Below are 23,298 nucleotides of genomic sequence, written 5' to 3'. Positions count from 1 at the left end.
TTCCCAAAGAAACACTTGCAGCTCTGTAAAGAAATGGTCAACATGACCATTGCTTGCTCAAAGGGTGAGCAAGCAATGCCCTGCCTGTGACTGCAGATCTCCCCTGAGGATATTTATAGATAGGGATAAGTGTGGAAGGCTCCTGGTGCTAAACAGCCCAGAGTGAAAACCTCTCCCATAACATTGGAGGAAACCAAACAACCCCCCTCCACACACCCAAAAAAAAGGCCAAAAAACACCAACAACAATAACAACCAAACAATCAAAACCAAACCAAACCAAGCAAAAAGGAGTTTTTTGTTTTTCTAGTGATTAAAGGGAGGTAGGGTGTAAAATTTATCTGCCATAAGGGAATTACAACTACATAAATGGAGGATTCCTTCATACTGCCAAAGTTACTTACTACAGGATAGATAAGAGATGCTAGTGACAGCAAAAACCCATTAGCTACAAAAATGGGGGTAACATTCAGAAAATTTGAGCAAATAGAAGCTGTACAACCCACACAACCACTGTACCAAAGAGCTTCTGGCAGTTTCATACCAGGCTGCAACTGGCAGAAAGGGGAAAGGGAAAAACCCATTAAAAGTTTGAGTTTATAAGTTTACCATATATCACCTACTTCCTTGTTCATTTTTAACCATTTAAGCTAAAAGACTTCATTTAACTTCATAATTGAGTCCCTGATTCAGAAAGTTTTTTAGGTTAATACAATGCCTTCACCAACCCATGCTCTTGCTAAAGGAAACTTTACGGATTAATATTAGACAAATTATCTCAGATTTTTATTGTAGATGGAGCTTGCAGAGCAGTAGCTTTAAGACTGCCCAAAATCACAGTATTTCTATTTAAAACTATTTCAGTTTCAATACAGTCTAAAATTTCCATCTCTCAGGCTATGTCCTAAGCTGAATTTTTTAGGTACTTGGAAGAAATTGATTCAACCACCTTTGCATGAACAGTCAAAACACATTTTTCCTAAAAAAACACAATTAAAAAATCTTTATGTTCAACTTCTTCAATACTGAAACAGTTGGGAGTTGAAAAATGACATTTCTCTGCAAAGTACCCTTCAGTGATAAGCAATTAAGATTTCCAGTGAACAGTATTTTGATTCAGTATTTTGAAACTATTCAGGGAGGATGTTCAAAACTTTAAAGAACAAAAGTGACAACTAAATCACATGATTTCTCAGGGAAACAATGGCTTACTGCACAGGCAGGTATGATGTGATAACCTAAGTTAGTTCATGCTGCCTTGTATCTCCAAGCCTTATTTTCTTACTCCTAATAAGCAGGGAAAAGTCACTGCCTGGAAATCATGCCTGACTTAAGACAGGAAAAACATGTCACCAGGCAGATGGAGGGAAAAAGAATTTTTACCTTGATCCCAATTGTGTTTTCGTAGTTTCCCATTCAACTGAGAAATCTGGTTGTGGGGTAGGTTTTTTGGCTGCTCCACTATTTATTTGGATTTCTTTCTGGAAGGATTTTCATTATTTTTTACCCTTAGAGAGAAGGAACTTCCACAGGTCAGACATTCATGTTTTCTAGATTGGCAGTGAGTAATATTCAATTTTATGCCTCTAATCCCCTAATTTTGCTTGCTATGTTTGTATTTATATGCATCAGATAGGAAGCCACTTCCTCTTTTCCTTCCCTCCAGCCAGAAGACAGAGGAAAAAAGAATATATCTGAGGAAAAAAGAATATATCTGAACATATATATATGGATAAAAAGAATTTATCCACAGCATGTGCAGATGCATGGAATTTGCTGGAAAGCAGACACACAACTGTGATGTGCCTTTGCCCATGTCCACATGCCACTGTGGAACAGTTACCACTTAAACCCACAGCAAACCATTATGAATCTGAGCTGTTAGCTATGAATAAAGGGTATAAAATGTTAGAGGGAGCTTCCCCAAGAATCTAAGTTATTCCTAAAGTACTGCAAAATTTAGGCACTTAATTTGGTTCCAGCAAGACCTTTGAGGAAAGGTTTGGGGCACAAGAGACACAAAGGTACCTTAACCTCAGGTTCCTGATATTCTTGCCCCATTTATTTCTGACCCCAGAGCAGAAGACACAACCTAGATCATGCAGTGTCTATAAAGAAAGTTTTTCTTGAGTCTCATTGTTTTTCTCCTGCAGGTTACCTACGTCATTTGCCACAGTGAAAATCTGAATTAGAATGAGGAGATAACAAAGGTTATTCTCCCAGCTTAGAGTGCTTCAGGGTCACTAACCTTCATGGTAAACTTAACAGGAATCAGCTGTTCAGAGGAGACAAGGGAAAGTGAAGCAGTCTTAAAAAATGCTTGGTGAAAGAAAGAGGTAACACATATGGAACCCTTGGTGCTTTGGCCCACTCCCAGGAAGCCTCTCCTCTGCAATTCCTCTAAATTGGCTCAGCTTCTTCAGAAGTCCTCCCGTGTCACAGCAACCAGTCATTCTGTCCTGCCCTGTCATCTCAGCTGTGCAGTGCTGCTGTGAATAATGGAGCCAATAATCCATCCCTCCTAACGTGGGTCATCAACAACATCATGCCAACGCAATCCTTGTGTTTATCACACTGTTAAGTGGCCACAAATCATCATTAAAAGGGTATCTCTTACAAACTATTTGTACCGAACACCTCACAACTTCAAAGAAACAATCCTTCAAACCCATGTATTGACATTTTACACTGCTGTTTTGCATTTCTTAATGGTTCTGAATAGAAAAATCCATAAAATGTGTTTGTTCGTGGAATATTGCCTGGAAGTATTTTAAATAACCTCATTTACCTCACTTCAGTATTTAGAATACTGAAGCAACTCTGACACAAATATACTCCATGTTGCCCTAAAAAAGACTACCTGATAGTTTAACTGTAGTATCATAAACTCTGAAACAACATGATATTTTCTGACTAACAGTCAACATATTGTAATGACTGCATGCAAAAGATGTAAATATGTGAAACATCTACTTGGTTACTCTTGCTGTATATTTTCCTGAATCCAAAACATTACCATTACATTTAAAGTACATTTAAATATAGAACTAAAGAGAAAATTGATGTGTGGTATGACTTTTAAAAGACAAGGGAGTTCAACAATGTATGCAATCACTATAAAAACCGCATGGGATGATATTTTGGAAACAGTTTTGCTTTGGCAGCTCTGTGTTCACTTAAATCATAGTTTCACCTCTTCCTCATTTCCATCCTAGAAATACAGCAAAGAAAAGCTGTATTCTAGAGAAAAACTCCCATTTTAGAAAGCACAGCCTGTGACAAAGGCTTCCGCTGTATTTCAAATTTCTCTAAATCTTACAAAGAATTCTAGTTTGAAAAAAGAACTTGTCTTTTTCCTCCCTTGCAAATTTTCATGTGAGTGCACACTGACCTCAAGACATAGGAGAGTATTACTTTTTTCAAACAATTCTTTGAACACAACAGAATAGGAAAGCAAGAACATTTAGCCTTAAGGAAGGGGGAGAGAGTAGAGGAACAAACAATCTAAGAACGTTAGACCACATTAAGCATTCCATTAAAGTTTGCGGACTGACATTAATAAAATCCAGTTAACCCAGAGTTAAAGATAACAAATATTTCATAACAGCTCCCATGTATTCCGGAATTGCAAAGCAGCTAGGTGGAATCACTGCCATCAGGAAAGCTCTGGAAGCAGCCAGGCAAGCAGCAGACAGGTGCCAGTCAGCATGGATGATTTGCGAGGTTATGAGCACGCCAAGCACCACCAGAAGTATTTCGTAGAATTAGAGAGAGTTCAAAGACTGCTGAACTTCCCAGAAAGCCCCTCATGGAAAGAGACTGAGAACACTGGGATCATTTACTTTGGGCTGTAACTACATCACACAGGGTTAGGGGCAATGAGGCAGAGCAAATCCAGCTGTGCCCATGCCCGTGTGGAGCTGCTGCTCTGCTCCTGGTGTCCCAGCTGGCTCGTTTTACACTGATTTAAACCATTGGTGCACTCATATGTTGGAAAGGAAGATGCACAACAAGGAAGAAGATGGAAGTACAGAGCGGGTGAATAATATAGATAAAAAACAATTATGGCTTTATTTTCCCTTTTTTTCATATTGCTACCAACACTCTTACCAATAAAATAAGACTGAACTGTGGAAGTCCCCACCACAGGACAGCTCAAAAATAAATTTATATGACTTAGCTTTCTTGCCAAATGTTTCAGTAAAGCTTGAATTTTCTTAATGTTGAATAAGAGACAATATTTACATCAATTCCAAGTTTAGATGGGAGTTCTGAGAATGAATCAGGGGTAGGGTAGGGTCTCTTGTGGAGGCTAAAGAATTTAACATCTTTAATGATGCAATTGCAATGTCTGCCTGAATATAGCAAGAAACAATAAACCTGATGACATTTCTGAACAGAAATGGGACAGAGCACTGACTCTTTCTCTTCCACATCTGAACAAGGCAAGCACATTCATATGGACTTTCTCATTAATAGTAAAGATCATATTTTCTGTGATATTTATTCATGAAATTGCACCCTGTAGCATTTTCCTAATGTCTTTCTTACTCTGCTTGACAATAATTTTCACTCTATATTTTTTCACTAAGACATCTCAATGAATTTGTGTGACATTTTCAATCCTCATTTTTTTTCCTTCCAAAAACTGAATTTGAACTCAAAATAGTCGATTTAAAAAAATAATGAGGTTTGCATAAACCTCAAATCTTGTACCTCCTCCCAAATCTTTCAAAACAGAATTGCAAATCAATCCATCACTGGAATCACCATGCAGTTAAAACTCCCAAAGCTTTCAGCTGGATCAAAATATTAACTGTTAACACCCAAACCCAGTGAAATGGAAACCTGTAATGCTCAAACAGCAAGGCACTTCTGGCTACCCTACTTGCAGTGGGTAAAGCAGCAGTAAAATGTGATTAATAAGGCAGTTACACTCCTGCATCTTTCTGTGGTCCTTCAAAAATCATTCAGAAATAAAGAAAATATTTTCCCTGCCTGTGAGAGCAGATTTTGAGATTCGAATAAATCTTCAAAAAATCCAATATTCCTGCCAACTGCATTGTCACAACCTGTTTTTTTCTATCACATTCCAACAGGATGCATGGATTTATATGCATTTTAGAAAGCTGCCCAAACACTGGTTTTGCAAGATTTCTAAAATTCAGATTTAAAACAGTGTGTCCCTGACTACAAGCATTACACCAATCTCCCAGTTGTCTCACATCATTCAGGGACAAATTAAAAGTGGTAAGATTATGAAACTTGCATTTAATTATCAAGAAATGGAACTGCTACTGATAAAAAAAAACTTTATTAAATTTTCCCAGTAAAATGAATAAAGACAGAGAAATTATTGAAACTATTATTAAAACTATTATTTAAAATATGACATTTTAATTGTGTTCTGTGGCAAAAGATGAATCATCAAAAAATATTAAGTGTAACAATTATTGAGAAAATAACGTGTCCCATGGTAGTCTCTTAAATGACTAAAGCATTCATGAAGTTTTTTCTTTCAAATAAATCCCCTGTTGAACCTTTCTTTATATTTCTTTATCTTATGAACACAAAAATCTCACACAACATCTTGATAGTGTTTTGAAGCATCACTTAGCCAGGGAAGAATGAGAACAGGCTTTGTTTTGTTATTTAATCTAGTTGTTCGAGAGCAAGATATCATGAGTTAGACACAGCCACATGATTCAGTCACCTCCTTTCTTACTGGTTTGTATTTATATCCTATCACCATTAATGAGCTTTTCTAACTCCCCCTGTACAATACTTTTAGGAGAAAGTTTCTTTGGAAAGCATATAATAAAATAATTAAAAACAGCGGCACTCCTCACAGTCCTCATCAAACTAGCAGAATTTTCACTAAGGAGGTAGGAACATGCTGCTTCTTCCCAGGCACACATTAACCAAAAACAGATATATATCTGGCTAGAAGATTCACACATCTACACCGTATAATGCAACCTATTTAAAACTAATTTTCAAACCAAACAAAAAAAAAAAAAAAATCACAACAATAAGCAGCCAAAACCAACTCTTTTCCTACAAAATGCACCCAATCTAAATTAACCATGCTGCCTAAGATGGGTAGTTCCATTTTTCCCCCCAAGAACACACCACCACAAATATTTGCATTTCTTCTGAGGAGACAAATAATCTTTTGACAACAACATTCTTAAGGCACAAATGAAAGACAAGGAAGTAAATGTTAAGCAAAACTCCCTTGTTATTTCACACCAGCATTCGTTGACCTGCACTCCCCAATGGGAGCCAAGCATCCCAATGGTCTCTCATCAGCAGCTGTTGTAGATATCTTTTATGAAAAATCCTTTCCTTAGGATTTTTCCTCCTGAGAAGCTGAGAGGCCTCAGGAACAAAATGTAAACATTGATTATCTGCTGCTGGGGAATGCAACAGGTGCATCTGTGATTGGCCCATGTTGGATGTTTGTAATTAATGGCCAATCACAGCCCAGCTGGCTCAGACACAGAGCTGAGCCACAAACCTTTATCATTCTTTCCTATTCTATTCCTAGCTAGCCTCCTGATGAAATCCTTTCTTCTATTCTTTTAGTATAGTTTTAATGTAATATATATCATAAAATAATAAATCAGCCTTCTGAAACACAGAGTCAGATCCTCGTCTCTTCCCTCATCCTAAGACCCCTGCGAACACTGTCACAAGTAACTATCTAAAACAGCTGGCAGCAGTTTAGTTCCATTTCCTACTACTAAAATTTGCACCCAGGCTGCTGTAAGCAGCTCACCAAAGATAGCCAGTGCCACGGAAAAAGGATGTGCTGAGGAACTTTGGTAATCAAAAGGATCAATTATGAAAAAAGGATCAATCCTATGAGAAAAGATCAATTATGGACAATACCAGCACAAGCAAGGATATGAGCAGAAAAGGCAGTCTGGTCATTCTGAGCCAGCAGCAGGTGTTAAATTGTAAAATCTGTCAGATTTGGGGGCCTGGCAAAAGGGGTGTTTTGTCTCAGAAGCCTCACCCATACCAAAACATCCCAGACATCATGCAAGTATATTTGTACTGGTTGTAAACATGTTTTCTATAAAAGTGAAATGAGACTAAGACAGGTGCCCATTCAGGTGGCCATGGCAAATGATAAGGACTTTGAAGAGTCAGTGAGCCATCTCTAACACCTTAAGAAAGTGATCTACTTCAAAAACTTAGGCCAAGAAATGAAGGCAAGGAAAGGAAGCTCAACAAAAGCTGAGAAGCATTTCTAACACTGACACATACAATCCAGCCCTTACAGAAACATCCTGAAGAGCCACAAAACTTAAAATTAATGTACTGGGACAGTCACACCACTCTCACCATACCCCTCACACACACTGCCATGGAGAGAGCATCCATATTCCCAGCCCTGCCCTGTGGTGGGCACCTGTGCCTGGGTGAAGCTCTGAGGCAGCTCACAAACAAATCCCACTGCAAACAGCTGCGCAAGGATGCCACAATAATGGACTGCTCAGGTGATGGGTGAAATGGCAGATGAAATGCTGTGTTGACAAATGCAAATTAACATGCATTGAAAAAACAATCCTGACTTTACTTACACAATGATAAGCTGTAATTTAGCCATTAGAACTCAGGAACAGGAGCTTGGAGTTACGTGTAATTGTGAAGAAAACATCAGCTCAGCATTTAGCAGAGATTAAGAAAAGCAAACAAAGAGGAAAAAAAATGTCTATTGCTGCATGCCTTTCCTTTTCTCATTCTTTTCCCCAAGTATTTTTTCTCTGCCACTCCTTGAGAGCAGACACAAGAGTTAGTGAGATCCATGGTACGACTCAGTGAAACCTTTCAAGTTCTCCTGCTACAAGAACAGCACAATTTGATAAAGGGACTGTGAATTAAAACATTATTAAATTCCCAACAATTTAAAACTAATAGTAACAGCACTAGGTAAGCTATAAATACTTGCTTCATAGTTACACATTTTATTTACAGGATGAGCCAGATGGCTCAACAACAAGAGATACAAATTTGGAAAGGTTTATTATTGTATATTGCCAGTACAGGCCTAAAGGAAGCAAATTAGGTTTCAGGGTGCCTCAACCCCATCTATAACACTGTGTTTATTATTGTGACCAAAATATGGAATATATAATGAGGACATATACAGAGCTCTTCAGAAGAACTTTTAGCTCAATATGGACTGAAATTAAATCCCACTGAGGTCAACAGGGTGGGGAAACTCTTCTACCTGTATAAAAAACCTCAAAAAAGATTCCAAAATTGTTATAGAGGACAAGCAACTAAAACTGCAGTAAGATTGTAGTAAAAGATGCAGCTGCTGGGGACAAGGCTCAGTGGTGGACTTGGCAGCGCTGGGTTAATGGTTGGACTCAACAATCCTAAAGGGCTTTTCTAATCTAAATGATTTTATTATTCCAAAATACTCCTTAGCATGCAAGTGACAGTGGTGTGTCACCACCAGGTTGAAGTTTTCAATCCTGACAAGAGCTACTCAACTGCAATGAGAATGTGCATGCTTCTTTACAAATGTTCCTCCTACCAACTCTTAAGAGAAGACAGTTACACATCAAATATGTTGTAAAACTAATATTTTTCTACTGAAGCCACTCTGCTCTAAAGCCCTTGAGTAATTTCTGTGAATTCTAGACTTCAAATACGCTGAAGGGCCAAAAGAGAAATAAAGTAAAATAACAATGCATGTATGACTTTAAATAAAAGATATTCAATAAAAAATACATATAAACAATGGAAAACTCCATTTAAATTCCTTGGTGTTCAAGAAAAAGAGCATTAAGTCCCAGTCCTCTGAAAATGTTTTTGACTGTCACAGTTTGCTAGAAATAATGCTGCAAGTGAATGCTAAAATGGAGCATCATCTTCACAAGAAAATTGGATCAAAGCTTTCTTTTCAGAAAACATCTTCTCAGAATAGGTAATATTTATTTTGACTTTGAAAAAAGTATTAAAACAATTTTTTAGGTTAATTGTAGTAATTAATGAATTTTACTTACATTTACCAGTCTCACAAATATTTTCCATCACGTTATACAAGAAAATGCATACGAATCAAAGAAGTCCTCTTAGAAACCTTCCCAACTGATCTGATAGAAACCATCTCTTAGGAACAGAGGTTTTGATGGATCTCTAAAAAATCAACATTTTAAAGATAACAGGGGAAACAGATTGCAGTCATGTTGCTACAAGTACTGTATAATTTGCTTGCTGCAGAAATTATTTTCTGGTTTCCAATTCTATGGAACACAAATTTCAAATTACAAATCTGAGATTCAACTTTCTAATGCAACATGAAAAAATACCCTGCAGCTTCACATGAATGTTTTGACTGGCTATAATTATTTTCCTTCACTGCATCAAAACTGTTCCACAGAATGATAACTAAAGCATAATTAGGAGCTGCAACTGTCAAGAATGAATGAAATAATGAAAGGCAAGTTTTGTCCTGCAATACTGTCCAGGGGAAGAACAAATAAAAAACAAATCAAGGAAATCCTCTCACATTCTTTAACAGCAGAGTTGTTCTGAAAAGCTATTAGTTTAGATAATCTTCCATGAAACCCCAAAACTGCAATTTTTGTAGCATATGTCGAATCAAGCAAACTTGCTAGGCAGAAGTTAGCAATTCAGAGAGTGTGACTAAGCTTGATTAGCTTTTTGCTGAAGTAAGTAATTTCAAAATGTCCACTTTTTTTTTTTTTTGGTAAGCAATGCTGCCAATGGATTACTAAAACTGATCACTAGCTTTGTTGCTATTTATAAGCTCAGGAACACCATTACAGCCTCCACTAACCATGGAGTTGGTCTAAACACTCAAGTCAATTTCAAAGAAAAATTACACAAAACTATGAGTTGGAATGATTTTTAAACTTAAAACTTTTAAAACTTTTTAATTTAAAAGAAATTTCAATTTCTTCCCTTAAAAAACCCATAAAAACTACATACCAGCTGCTCAGTGACAGGTAGATTTAGATATTTTGATGTGGAGGGACTCCACCTGGAATGTCTTTATTCAAATTTCATACACCACAAGCCAGGAAGAGCCCAGAAGGTTCCCTGGTCAGTCTTGCAAAGAGAAAATGTGAATGTCTAGATGCAGCACTTGGTGACCAGGCAGTTTCAGGTTAACGGTTGGACTCAATAACCTTAAAGGTCTTTTCCATTCTAAATGATTACATGACTCTGTGATGCCAGAATTTCCTTGCATGGGTGTTGATGCTCTGACACCCATCTGGGGTTTGTTTTGTATTGGAAGGGCCTCTCTCTGCAGCCTTCCTCAGTTTCATTGCCTTGCCCAGAGACATCTGCAAAGCTAATTGCCCTTCCACGATGCAGAACTAAGTCAGCCAGCCAGCCGAGGCTGCAGTCATCAAAAAGGGAATTTTCTAGCAGGATTTTCAGTTTTGCTCTAGACAAAAGAATCAGAGCTGGGCTAACATAACACGCTGGCAGCCCGAACAGACACCCCGTCTCCCGGATTCGGATTTACAGCTAGACTTGACTGGAACCATCCCTTGCTGAGTGCAGAAAACAGAGCTCCTGAAATAGCTGATCTGGCAGGCTCTTCTCATTCAGGCTCATCTGGCAGAAATAGCATCTGCAAAATCACTGGGAGTTAATAATGCATTCATCGACACTGGAAATGACTGAAAATTCCCTTTCCACTTATTATCCTACCTCTGTAACACGTTTTAAAGGGAACTGTAATTACCATTGTGCCCTGTTGTTAGGAAAGAGAAGATCAAAGCTGCTCTGAAGCAGCCACAATGTCCCATCTCTCCTTTGCTCTCTGCTAAACAACAAACGTGTGCCTTGAAGTGATTGCTCCACAGCGAGGAGCAGCTCCCAGGGATGAATTGCAGTGACCTTGTGATGTTTGCTGGGCAACTTTATCAGAGCTACCACTTAAGGGAGGGCAGGAGATATTTGATGTAAGCAAACTCAAAGAGTTATGTCAAGAACAAATAACACTGAACCTTCTAAAATGCCTATGGCAGCCTGGCAAATGCAATCCCCACTCCCAAATTTTACTATGTTCAGAGTGATGCTTCTTTGATAGGGTTCACATCTGAGCAGAGATGAGGCAAAATCTTTCCTAAGAGAAATGTTAATGTTAAGCCTAGCCTACTTCAAATTTTCAAATAAAATAAAATAGATGTAATAGAAACACTCAAATTGTTCCCCTCCAGGTTTTTACCATGAAGACTTCAAATAAACTTTAAACAAAGTGGGTAACACATGAAAATGGAAATACACCAACAAAATGTTCTGCCACTGGAAGGGTTTGAGAAACACTGAGTGTGTCACCTATTGGCAAAAAAAAAATAAACAAAGCTGTAGTGGGTAAATGGCTATAAATATAAAAAAGTAAAGGGACATGAAGAGCTCTAAACAAAACCAGAAACATTGCCTGACTGAATTAGTAACTGTAGCTAAATGTGGTTTTGATTCACTGGTAATTTATGAGTCTTTTATCTTCATGAATATAATAACTAAAAGGAGCCATAAAAAAGATAATAAATGCTAAATATATACTACTATATAATAATGGTAAATTTTCAGTATGCCAAAAATACTTAAAAAGTCTTGGAGCATTTAAAAACAACACCACCACCAATTTCTCCTTATCTTGAAACCACATTTAACCTTCAGAGTGAATTAGGGCAAGGTTAAATCACAGTTTCCTTGCAGAGAAAAGAAAGAAAAAATAAACTTCTGAGGAATTAATGCTTTATGTAACTTAGGTATTAAAAATGGAATTTGGTATTATTATGAAGTTAATAGTAGGGAAAGTATCAATAAGGAAATTATATTTGCAGCAATTTTTAATTACCTCTCATGGCACAGGATAAAGGGACAAAATGAATCCCATTTTCACTACTTAATAATAAACTAGCACAGAAGAAGCTTCACTAAGGTAAGTAACTCGTGCTGTCTTTTATCCTTTAGTGCCCTGTTTGGTCTGTTGCTTAAATCAAATTACCTGACATGAAATATAGATTACTGTTGCATATGATTACACCAAAGTTGGCCCAATATGGACAATCAGAACAGTAATTCACAGGCCAGAAGTGGAAGGATGGTGATTTGGGAGTTAGCAATTAATGGCTTCTGATCAGCCAGCTGGATCACTTATTTGATGATGCCTAACTAGCCTTTTCTCAAAAACAAAACAGTTAAGAAAATTGCTATATACTACATTTCCCATGGCTGCAAAACAACCCAATTATTGCCTATGAGACAGAGCATTGGCCCCTTAACCTCAATTCTGTTCACCTAGGATACATTCAGAAGTGTGGTTTCACCAAAAAGCACATGGCTTAGAAGTTGTGTTTTCCTGGAGGAATGAATTGGTAACAGCATCTCCACATCTGATTCATAATTCTCTTCCATCTTGCTCTGGCTTACTCAGAATTACAAACAAATGAGACTCAGTGCTACTTTCCCCCAAGTATTCAGCTCTCAAAGATACTGATCTAGAACATGCACAGTTATTTAACCTTTTAAAACTTTCTACAGCTGACCTTCCCCCTGAAAACAAAGCTTTCTTTTTGGATATGGCCTTTCCAACACTAAGGATGTAACCAGGCTTTGTCTTTGAGTGGCAGCTGCTCTGGAGTGCCATGGGACAGGAGGGAAATGGAAACCCCATCAGAAGGAAGAAAACCCACCCTGCAGTGAGGGCCTGACCACCACCCAACCCAGAGCTCAGATGTCCCTCCTGATGGCAGAGCAGGACCCCCAAAAACGCTTCCCACGTGCCATAAACCATTTCCACAGATCGGCCCCACTTTGTACCTTCAAAGTTGGGGTCATTCAATAGCACCTCACAAAATAATGCCCTGCAAAAGCTTCTGGTCTGCCATGTCTGCTGAAAACACAACCTCCAGTATTTAAAAACAGAGGGGCTAAAACCACATTTCATACCCAAATGGCCAGCAGTTAAGAAAGCATTGCATTATTATTCAATACAGTAAAGATTTTTTGCATCCTATTTTGCATCCTAAGAAACCTGAGAAATGCCAAAAAAAAATCTATGGCTGGGTTCACTTCAGCCTCACCTGTGAGAGCATAAGAAAGCTCACAATTAGGTTTTGTTCTCTGTGAAATGACAATTAAAAAATGAAGACTTTATTACATTTATATATATATATATATATAAATAGATATATACATATATAAACATATGTATACATACATATATACATATGTATACATATATACACATATCCCTCTATGTAAAGTACCTATTATAATTACTTAAAGACTTGTGGAAGAGAAAAGTACTTCACAAAGAGCTAGTCCAAAAATAGAAAACTTTCAGCAATGTATTTAAAAGCACTAACATTCAAGTGATTCAAGTGGCAATTCCTAAAACACCCTCCGCCCCCCAGTATATAGATCTTCTATGAAACTTTTTACTTCTTAGCACAAAAACTGCTTTTAAAAAGCAAAAAACATTAAAGAGCAGCAACAGAAGACTCTAATGGTTAGTGCTTCCATTGAGAGAGAAATAAAAACCATCTCAGGAGCTAGGCATTGTAAGCTTTTTCTCTTTCCCTTATATCTCTTTTGTTATCCTCCACTAAAATCAGAATGTGAAAGGAAATATCCATCACCATCACACATGAGGAGACATCAGCTAATTCTGTGAGGAAATTAATCAGTCAACAGTTATTGTAAGCTCTAATGTTTCAGATGTCAAGCAACTAAATTCTGTATTCCAACTGCACAAATGCTCTTAGAACCACTACTTTCTAAAAAAAATATTGGCAGTATAAACCTTAAAGGAAATTGTCTCATATATTCTCAAACCATCCTGCAGAAAATAGCAGCTATACAAATTTGCAGGGATTTCAGTCTTTGCAGTGACTGGAACCAATGAAATGGATGGCATACAAAATGAAATTATTTTGCTTGATGTAGGCTGCACATCCTTTGAACAGGGAACCAACTGGGATTAAATATTCTAATTCTCAATCTTGTAAAAAACTGTGATGGACAGCTTTGTCAAGCTCATTAATACTAAAGCAACTGCTGATAATTGCTCCAGGTTTCAACCTCTAATTAAAGCTAAGTGGCCTGATTTGCATATAGTAAACAATAGAAGTTTCCTGCTATCACACTCCCAGAGGCCTTATCAGCTTCACAAATACAGTATCATTAAAACCTGAATGCTAATTACAGTTAATTTCTCAATGCAAATAGGAGTAATTCAGAGGGCTTTTAGGTCTTTCTTGCTTAGACTTAGCACTGTAGTTTATCTAAATGCACCCCAGACACTTACCAAAAATAACACACCAGGAAGAACAAAACATTCCACAGCTCCCCCTTCTCTATCATGTTTAAGAAAATGATGTCAAATGTTATCAAAAGCATTACCATAAATTGAGCAAGGTAAATCAATTAGCCTTTCTCCATTTGTTCTGTTTATCTGTGTAACAATGTAGAAGAAAACAAAGCACTGCTAATTAAAAATAGTTCAGGTTAAGCTGAGGTGCTCAAATTACAAACTTCCGTAGTATTATAAAAGACTTTCCAAAACAATCCTTATTTTAAACACTGTCTATGTAATGAAAAATACCCTAAACAATGTAGAAATCTGCATCTGTTGGGAAAACATGTAAGATGCAGTAAAGTGTCTAACAATAACACACTTCTAATGTATTTGTAATCTCTCCTTCAGCCTCCTGTGTCAACTAGAAGTACAGAGGAAGCAGAATTAGAAGCATGAACGATTTTCCCTATATGAAAGAGCAGCCAGCACTCTGGTAGCCTCAAGCCCAGGTTAAGGAAGGGGATTGGTGTGCCAGGCTGCACATCCCTGCATCTGCAGAGGGTGGGGATGTGAACACAGCACCACGAGCAGCACCACGAGCTCAGGTGAATCGCTCTTATCAAACAGCCAGCCCCTCTGCTCAGCAGCACACACACTAGTTGGTGTTTGGGATGTGCCAGCCTTTTCCTATTAATCTGCTTCAGAAAAGTCTCACATCCTCCCCCATCTGCTGTATTTCAAAATTCCACGTGGACTGGAGTACGAGTTTCTGTAACTGAGTGACAAGTCACCTAAGAACAGCTCATCCACAGGTGCTATAAAAACACCAGAGCAATGCTGACAGTGCCACTGGCTAATTACTGACTCCACATGTACCAGGGAAAAGTTACAGTCTTCTTCCTGCTGCATTAATGAGTCAGGTTATGATTTCCATTGTCAGTCCCTGGTATTTTTACATGCTTCCACACTCCTTCAGTTAAAGTTACAGGTGGAAAGTGAGTCATTAGGATTCAGAGATACCTGTTCACAACAACTGCACCATGCAGAGAGGAGTAAACTTCATTTCCCATGTAAATATTTATGTATGTATAAGGAGAAAAACCAAACTTCCAGGTTGTACCATGAAAATATTTACTTGGTAAACAAATACCTCATTGTCTTTTCCTCCTTCCCTTTCAGAGAGCCTCCATTTTAATTCTTTTTTCACTAGACTCTCATCCTGCCTTTTTTTACAGAGGATGCAACCCTTAAGTCACCTCCCAAAACACCTGATATTTTGTTTTATCTTGACCAAGAATTCATTTTAAAAATGAAAATAATAAAAATCCAACACTTGCTATCCATTTTGCCTCCTTCCAGTTCCGAGGTACTGAACCTTGAACTATGTTCTGCAACCAGGTAATTTTGAAAATTGTATTATTCTTCACTCTTTCTGTCAGTGATCCTATATTTATTTGCCCTCTAGATTTAATTTCCTAATCACTTAAGCATGTCTTTTTCCATGCTGGACATTACTACAGGAATGTCTCCAAGTTCAAAGTGTGCCAAGGTTCTTAACCCTCTCTAAGTTAATCCAAAAAGAACACAATCCTTCCTGCAGGAAGCTCAAGCCTGTCACCCAAACACAAGCTTTTACCTTACCTCGCTGGGAAAAAAAGGTTAAAATCAAGACAAGGAAAACAAATCAAACATAAGATCAGCCTTGGTTATCCATGCACAGTTTGGATTCATGAATTGGCTACAATTTATGAATCCAAAATCTATCCATATGAATCATCTCCCTGCAGCCAGGGCATGTCCTGGAGGCAGGCTTGCTCCTTCACTTAGCTCACAGTACATCTCCAAATATTTGCAACTACTCCACAGCTGGGGCTTTGTCCATTACCACTCCTTATGGCAAATGTCATCTATTAGCTTTCAAAATATACCGGCATTTTGGTATTTTAAATTATGACTTTCCATAAGCCTTTAATAATTTTTATTCCATGTAAGTGACTGGAAAGCAGGGCCCATAATCTGTGATAAGCACATTCAAACTGCTTGGAGCAAAAGCCTGAGGCACTTCTGAAGTGAAACCCTGAGTATACAATGATTAAAGTCATAATAAAATCAAAATTTATATGAAATTGTGTGAGCCTTTTTGCAAAAACATAAATTTTTGACACTGTTCTGCTCTAGAATACCACCTCACTTTGATCATTTCCATTGGTGCTATTTTCTGACATCAACATGGTAATGAGTGATTCACCAGAATATGTTACAGAGCCTTCCCTTTGCCCGTTTGGGATTTGATTATTACTTTTTGATGGCAGTTGTTATGCCAGCTGAAGACATTTTGAGTGCTGAGAATTGATGGGATTTGCTTCAGATACACAACATGGGAGTTTGACACCAGTAGCTTCAGCTGAGTCCAAATTTTTCATCTTCAGTGGCTGGGAGAAAGCATCTATGATTATTCAATTTAAATACAAACATTTTCACTTGTTTTGGGGGTGGGAACAGGGTGTTGGCTTGGTTTTGGTGGGCTGGTTGGGTTTTTTCTTAAAACCAAGCATTTCCCAAGGTGTACACACAATTAATACCATTGTGTTCAAGAGCCCTTCAAAGATTTTATTTCTCCAAATAATAACTCAGAGGAGAACAGTGGTGTAGCTGCAAGCTTATTGTTCACCATTAAGAGAGCCTACTGCATTAAGGGTTTTGATTTGTTTATTCTTCAATCTAAAACATCACAAGCTGTTCTGGAGGAGCTTAATATACTAAAGAAACTTCAGGGGAAAACACCAAAGTGATCCACTGTACACATAGCCTTAATTTACAGATATCATGCCTCCCAAAGTTTTACATAAAACACCATTTTATTCTAAGTGAGCCATCATTTGACATGAACTTTGGTCATTGAGTTAAGTTTTTAAGGGTGGTGCTTTACTTGATGTCCACACAGAACCCACACGATTTACAAAACAACAACAAAAAAAGGATTTACTGAGCCATTTTCAAAGAAAGAAAAAGAAAAAAAAACCCAAAAAAATTGGAGTATAGAGCACAGAAGGTTTCCTGAGACTTTCATAAGGCAAAAGCTTCCACATGCATTCATAACTGTTAAAGATTTTTTTATTACTATGAACTAGTTCTTCCTACTGAATGAGAAATCTGTGGACTATTATTACCAGTGCCACTGCTGCTTACCAGTTTTTAAAAGAGACCTTAATTTTGATCAGCTGCCATTTTTCTAGCGCAAGCCAAGCTCTTTTGCATACCAGAAGATACACAGAGGAGACATGCAATGATCTCAGTAAAAACTTTCCTGCTGACACTGGTGCTGCCACATCTGCAGCACACACACCAAGGTGAAAAATGGAGGCACAACCAGGGAAGCACAAGGTCCCTCTCTCTAGGAATAGTTTAATTAAACAAGATCACTTGTACATTCGTAACTTCACAAGAGCTGGAAAGGTCATATGTCTGATATATCAACCTATACCAATCGTTATATGCTTTTAGGAAGATTTTGACTTCAAAACCTGACCTTCCTAACACCTGCCCCAGTCTTGCTGGAACTCCAAAGGACCAAGCATCTGCTTCTCATTAGCCTCTCCACGAGTGTTCATCCAATTTGCAAATTTGCCTTGGGTGGGATTTTTCAAGCGCTTCCTGACCCACTCTTATGCTGTGTTAATGCCTGAGTACTCCTGCCTGTTTGCTATTCTCCTGTTTAGATTTAACTGCTGAAATAGGTACTGCTCAGAAGCCAAAATTACAAGGGAATTGTTATTTTTAACTAACAAAACCTTTCACAATTCAGTCCAAACTACATAGCATTTTATTTGGCTGAAAATGCTTTTATTAAGTCCAGACTAATTTAGGTACTAGTGAGAATTTAACTTCGCATTTTCTACTCCAAGGCATTTTCTGGGCCCTGTCATTTAACCAGAATCTCCCTGGCTCTTTTGTAGCATTCCATTTTTTTCCCCAAACTACCTCATAAAGGCTTGCAAGGTGCATGCATTTGTTTTATAAACCATCTCAGCTCTCCCTTCTCTGCTGGGACTAAGCACAAAGGGATTGAGGAGAAAGTAATTTTGTGAAATGATACTTTGCGTATTTATTCAGAGAAGCCCTTCACTTGGGGAAAATGCAAGGGCTGGTTTTCTTAACAAGAAGACAATAAAGAAAAATTATTTCATTTATTTAAAGTACATCTGCACTACAAAAGAAAGGTACAATGATAAATTGTACTAACTCGTCCAAGCCACCCAGTTCAGAGATTACAGATGGTGTGGCTGTAATGGAGCTCTTCATGGTCAAGATTTGTGAGTATTTAGTCAGAATAGGAAAAGTTATTTCAATTGTCTCTGGTTCCTGCAGAAACTCTTTGGATGATGGTGGTAACACTGGATTAGGCCTTCCAAAAACCAAGCCCAACTAAGGCCAAATACATGACAACAGCAAAATATCTCCCTCCCCAACTATGAGGGAGGGAAACAGATGTACCACTGAAATGATGCACAATAAATGGTGATTAACAACATCAGCAGCTCCTGCTTTTAAAACCATCGATCATGAGCAATTTTAATTAAAGTGAAAAGCGAAGTAGGTGATTTGGCTCAGCATCCATGAATTTATCAAGTGGGATGTTTCTAACGCCTGATTACAAGCTGTAGTCACTGCTACCATCAGGCCTAAGCAGAATTAGCCATCATTAACGTCATTAGCATCTGGGGGTGAAATATGATGAATATACATCATCTGGGATGGCAGCTTATTCAGCTGAACCAGTGTCAGGCAGCACTGCCACTCCACAGTTTTCTAGCAACGTGGTTCTTGGAGCACCAAATGGTTGGTGGTCTATTGAAACTCTGTTTTTCTTTTAAGAATACCAACTCTTTTAGTTTTCTCTATTTTATTTTGAATATACCCGGATATGGTGCTTTGGGCTTGCTTGCTTTCCTGAGAAAACAGAGAACTGAACTGGTGAATTATGAGCATTCAGATATTAATACTGCAACAAAAATTTAGCTTATATGTCACATTCTGCCAGGGCAATGGAGAAGAGATGTGCTAGGGAGAGATAACCAAATGACAATCTCTACATATCTGCTGCTTCAGGTGGGCCTGGATACAACTTAGCTTCTATTTAATGCAGCTCAGCGGCTTTGATAGTCACAGACCGTTAAAAATTTGACAGATTATCCAAAAGGGTTGAAATAATGAAGACACATGAGAATAAAGAACAAAGGATGATGAGGAAAGATTAGAAAAAAAATTGATAAATAAATATCCTATGGAATTCGAACACAATGAAGCACACCTTGAGGGATCAAAAAAGGGATGTACACAAACTGAGTGGGCAGAAGAAAGAAACAAAGCTACAGACAACAACATATTGATTCAAGATAGCAGTAAGTAATAATACCATGTTTGGAACAATGTGTTTCTCTGTTAAAGAAAGAAAATATGGCACCACAGTATAAAAACAGGGAAATCAGAATGCAAGGGAGACATGAATTTACAAAAAGAAAGTAACAGTTTGACAACTTATATTTGTCTTGAGTCTGTCCCTGTCAACAAACTTAGTCTTGGTGCATTTGGAAATGGAAGAATAGATAAGGAATGGTCAAACAGGAATGCTGGCATGTACCAGAAATTAGTGAGAAATGTTTTTGTACCATTATGTATTTTCCTTTAAAAAAAAATTCTGATCTGCAATGATCCAGCTGGAAAAACCGCTCATCCAAGGACTTGAGACATGAATGAGAACTGAGTAGGAGATGGAGATTTAAGACCAATATCAGACACATTTCAGTGATCCAGAATTATTAATGGCAGCATTTCCTCCTGCTGCAGGAGGTAGGCAGGTAGGATATTTTCTGTATTGCACAAACACTCAAATGTTGAACTTCAGGGCCATGACAATGCTGGGGGAAGGGGGGGGGGGTGGGGGCAGGCACATTTCAGTTCCAACATGCCTGAGAAAACACAAAGAAGCACATTTACAGAGGCAGGCACAGACAAATCCAGGGCATGCCAAAGTAATGAGCACAGAGAAGTCTCACTGAAACATCATCTGCTTACAAACTAGGAGGATCAATCCCATCACTACCATGCCAGAAAAATTCCCTGCAAAAAGCCTGACTCTCTCTGCTTGACTAAGGGAGGGATGCAATCCACAATAAGGAATGCCAACAGGTAATGCCTTGCAGTTCAAACTCTATTTTATTGATTCCTTGTTAAGTTGTTTGCTCTGTTGTACTCCCATGTTCTCCCTGAGTTGGTTTACCCCTGGGTTTTACCCTCATGCCATTCCCTGCCCCTTGTTCCAGCTCTTTCCCCTGCCTCTCAAGGCAACCCTGCCAGTTTAACCTCGGGCCAATCTCTGTCTGCAACATCCCTTTGGAATTCCCTTATTCCTGGAGGCCCCACTGGCCCTTGTGACCCATCCTCTCCACCCTCCTACCCCAAGTGGGCCCAGACACTTGATAGAATCCCCTCACTCCTCTCCCAAGGATTCCCTGTTGGTTTGGTGTTTGTATCCACCCCCTGATTTGTACCTGTACCAAACCCCTCGCACAGGAGTGCCCGGGGCTCTTTGGGTATGATCCCTTTACTTGGAATAAACTCTTCTTTGGGGAACCTCAAGATGGAGAGCCTCCTTTTTTCTCCTCTGCTTGGTCCCTGGCTTGGGTCTGGCACCATAGAGCAAATGGCTTTAAAGTTTCTGCCTTTGGTAAATCCCCATCCCAAGGGAGTTCCCTGTGGATGCCAGCCAGTCAGGGAGAGAGAAACAGCAATAGCTTCTCACAATGGCTTGTGAGAATTTTTAAGGAGTGTTTTTTTAGAATTTTTTTTTTTAGAATTTTTTAAGAATTTTTAAAAGAATTTTGAGGAGGTGATAACTTGTTAGTATAAACAATCTGCAAGCAGTGTTTTTCCACCTTGTTCTCCTATTCTCAAGGATGGTGTGTGAGACAGATGTTTTCTCTTAACTAGCCAATCAAGTAGAATGCATCCTATCAGTCTATAAAAACCAAAGAATCTTTTGTAATAAAGCCTTCTTTTCTCCTCTTGCAATTAAATCTCTGGTCTCTTCTTGTGTCATTCTTAGCTCAAGGGTGACAGCTCCCCACTCCTGGCGTGGCAGGTTCTGAGAACGAGCCCAGGCTCCGGTAGCCACAGTAATGAATATAAAAACTTGATAGTAATGAATATGAAAATTTAGCAGTAATGAATATAAACATTTATAGGCCATATGCTCTCTCACCTTTCTTGTGGGTTCTGACACACTTTCAGTCTCCCTTTTTCACACAAGCAGGGGAAAAACTGCCCTCTGGTTATGGAAGCGTGGACTCAGGAGGACGTGTCAGTGGGCAACTCTGCCCAAACACTGAGATCATCACCCAAGGTTTCTGTCCAAACAAAAACCACTGTCTGGTGTGAGTTCTGCCTCTCTGGAAGTGCATGGTTCTGTGGCTGAGATTAATTCCTAAAGGTTCAATACAGCCAGTATGTCGAGGAAATTTCAGAAAGGTATGGAAACTCATAAAACTCAGCAATACAGTGATTTGTCTCCTTAGAAAAAGATTTACAATGTAATATTTCAATGAGACTAGAGAAAATAATATTTCAGTAAGGCCACTTGTAAACTAAACGTGCTACAGCTAATTACAGTCTGCAGGAATGTGTGTTCTTGACTTACAGCTTTTACTCATGCAGTCATCTTTTAGCAAAGGCGTAATAAGAGCAAACGAAAAATCCATTTACCCATAATTGTCCCAATTAAAATTATTCTTTCCCCTATCAGTGATGCCTTTCCATGACAAGCCACAGGAAACCACACCACACTCATCTTTTATATAATATTTTCTGTTACTAAAGTAAACAACTGTTATATTTGTTTTCATCTCTGCTATGAACAGAACTCTAAATCCTAACTGACAGGCATCACTAGGAGTTGATATGGGAGTCAGTTTTGAAAAAACAGGCTGCTGAAGTGTTTGCTTGAATATATACTGCATGTAGTTTTATATTCAGTGAGAACAGTTTTTCAGATGAAAGAAATTAATATTCCATCAGAATAAATACTGAAGTGCCAATCATATTACTTAAATTATATTACTCTAATTACAGCGGTTTTATACTGTAGAGACCTTAAAAGATAACATGACATCATCCCACAGGAATAATACTAGAAAACCTTTAGATAAGGGCATAAATTTTGTAAGTGACTACTGAACATGGCTGTTTCTTTATATGTAACTATGATTTAATATATAATTTGTGCATAATGTAAATGGCTCCAAGCAACTACTAGCAATTCGGGAAAATCATATTTAATGAGTTGTCAAATAAGGCTCACAAAAGCATGCTTCTTCTGATTATTTCTCAAAATTACTTTCCAATATATCTACTCTGATCCTAAACAGAGATTATGCTGTCATGATAAATCTGTTTTTAACCTAGGTAAGTATTATGGGGCCCATCCGACACACAAAATAGTTTATGCTTTTAGTTGCTAATTTCTTTGCTTCACAATAGCTATTAAAATATAAAAACAATGTTCAAAATTATTCTTTAAATTTGCTATTTGAAAAATTGATTTCAAACGAAAAAAATTTTCATGCTTTTGTTCATTCTGTGTTAATGTTTGTTCTCTGTTGTCTGTTCTCTGTTATGTTAATGTTTAAAAAATGCAAATAGAATGTACAGAAATCTCTCAAAACTGTCAGATGAAAAAAAGCCAAGTGATAAGGACCTTGGGAGAACAGTGCAGTGCCAAAATGCAGCATCACACGTTCTTTTCCTCAACATCAAATTGCAAGGGAAAAAGAAATCTGGTACTGATAAGTCATTATCTGCCAGAAAGCCCCTTCATACATTTTTAGGCATCACAGAAGGTACCACCAGGAGAAAAACCTGTGAATAAGCAATTTCTAATTCCAGCAAAATTTCCACTCCACTTGTGGCGATGGAAAGAATCACAGCGGTCAGTGT

The 23,298-nt window shown here is 38.1% G+C and overlaps 1 protein-coding gene across 4 annotated transcripts in view; it reads right to left on the bottom strand.

The window, feature by feature from the left end:
• The window catches only part of MACROD2 (mono-ADP ribosylhydrolase 2), an 850,020-nt gene that overhangs the window by 319,007 nt on the left and 507,715 nt on the right, over positions 1–23,298 (bottom strand). The gene's annotated exons all lie outside the window — the stretch shown is intronic.

This window comes from Melospiza melodia, chromosome 3 (assembly GCF_035770615.1).
Source record: "Melospiza melodia melodia isolate bMelMel2 chromosome 3, bMelMel2.pri, whole genome shotgun sequence".
Taxonomy (NCBI): domain Eukaryota; kingdom Metazoa; phylum Chordata; class Aves; order Passeriformes; family Passerellidae; genus Melospiza; species Melospiza melodia.
Note: the sequence above shows the minus strand (reverse complement) of the source record. Positions and strands in the feature narration are given on the sequence as shown.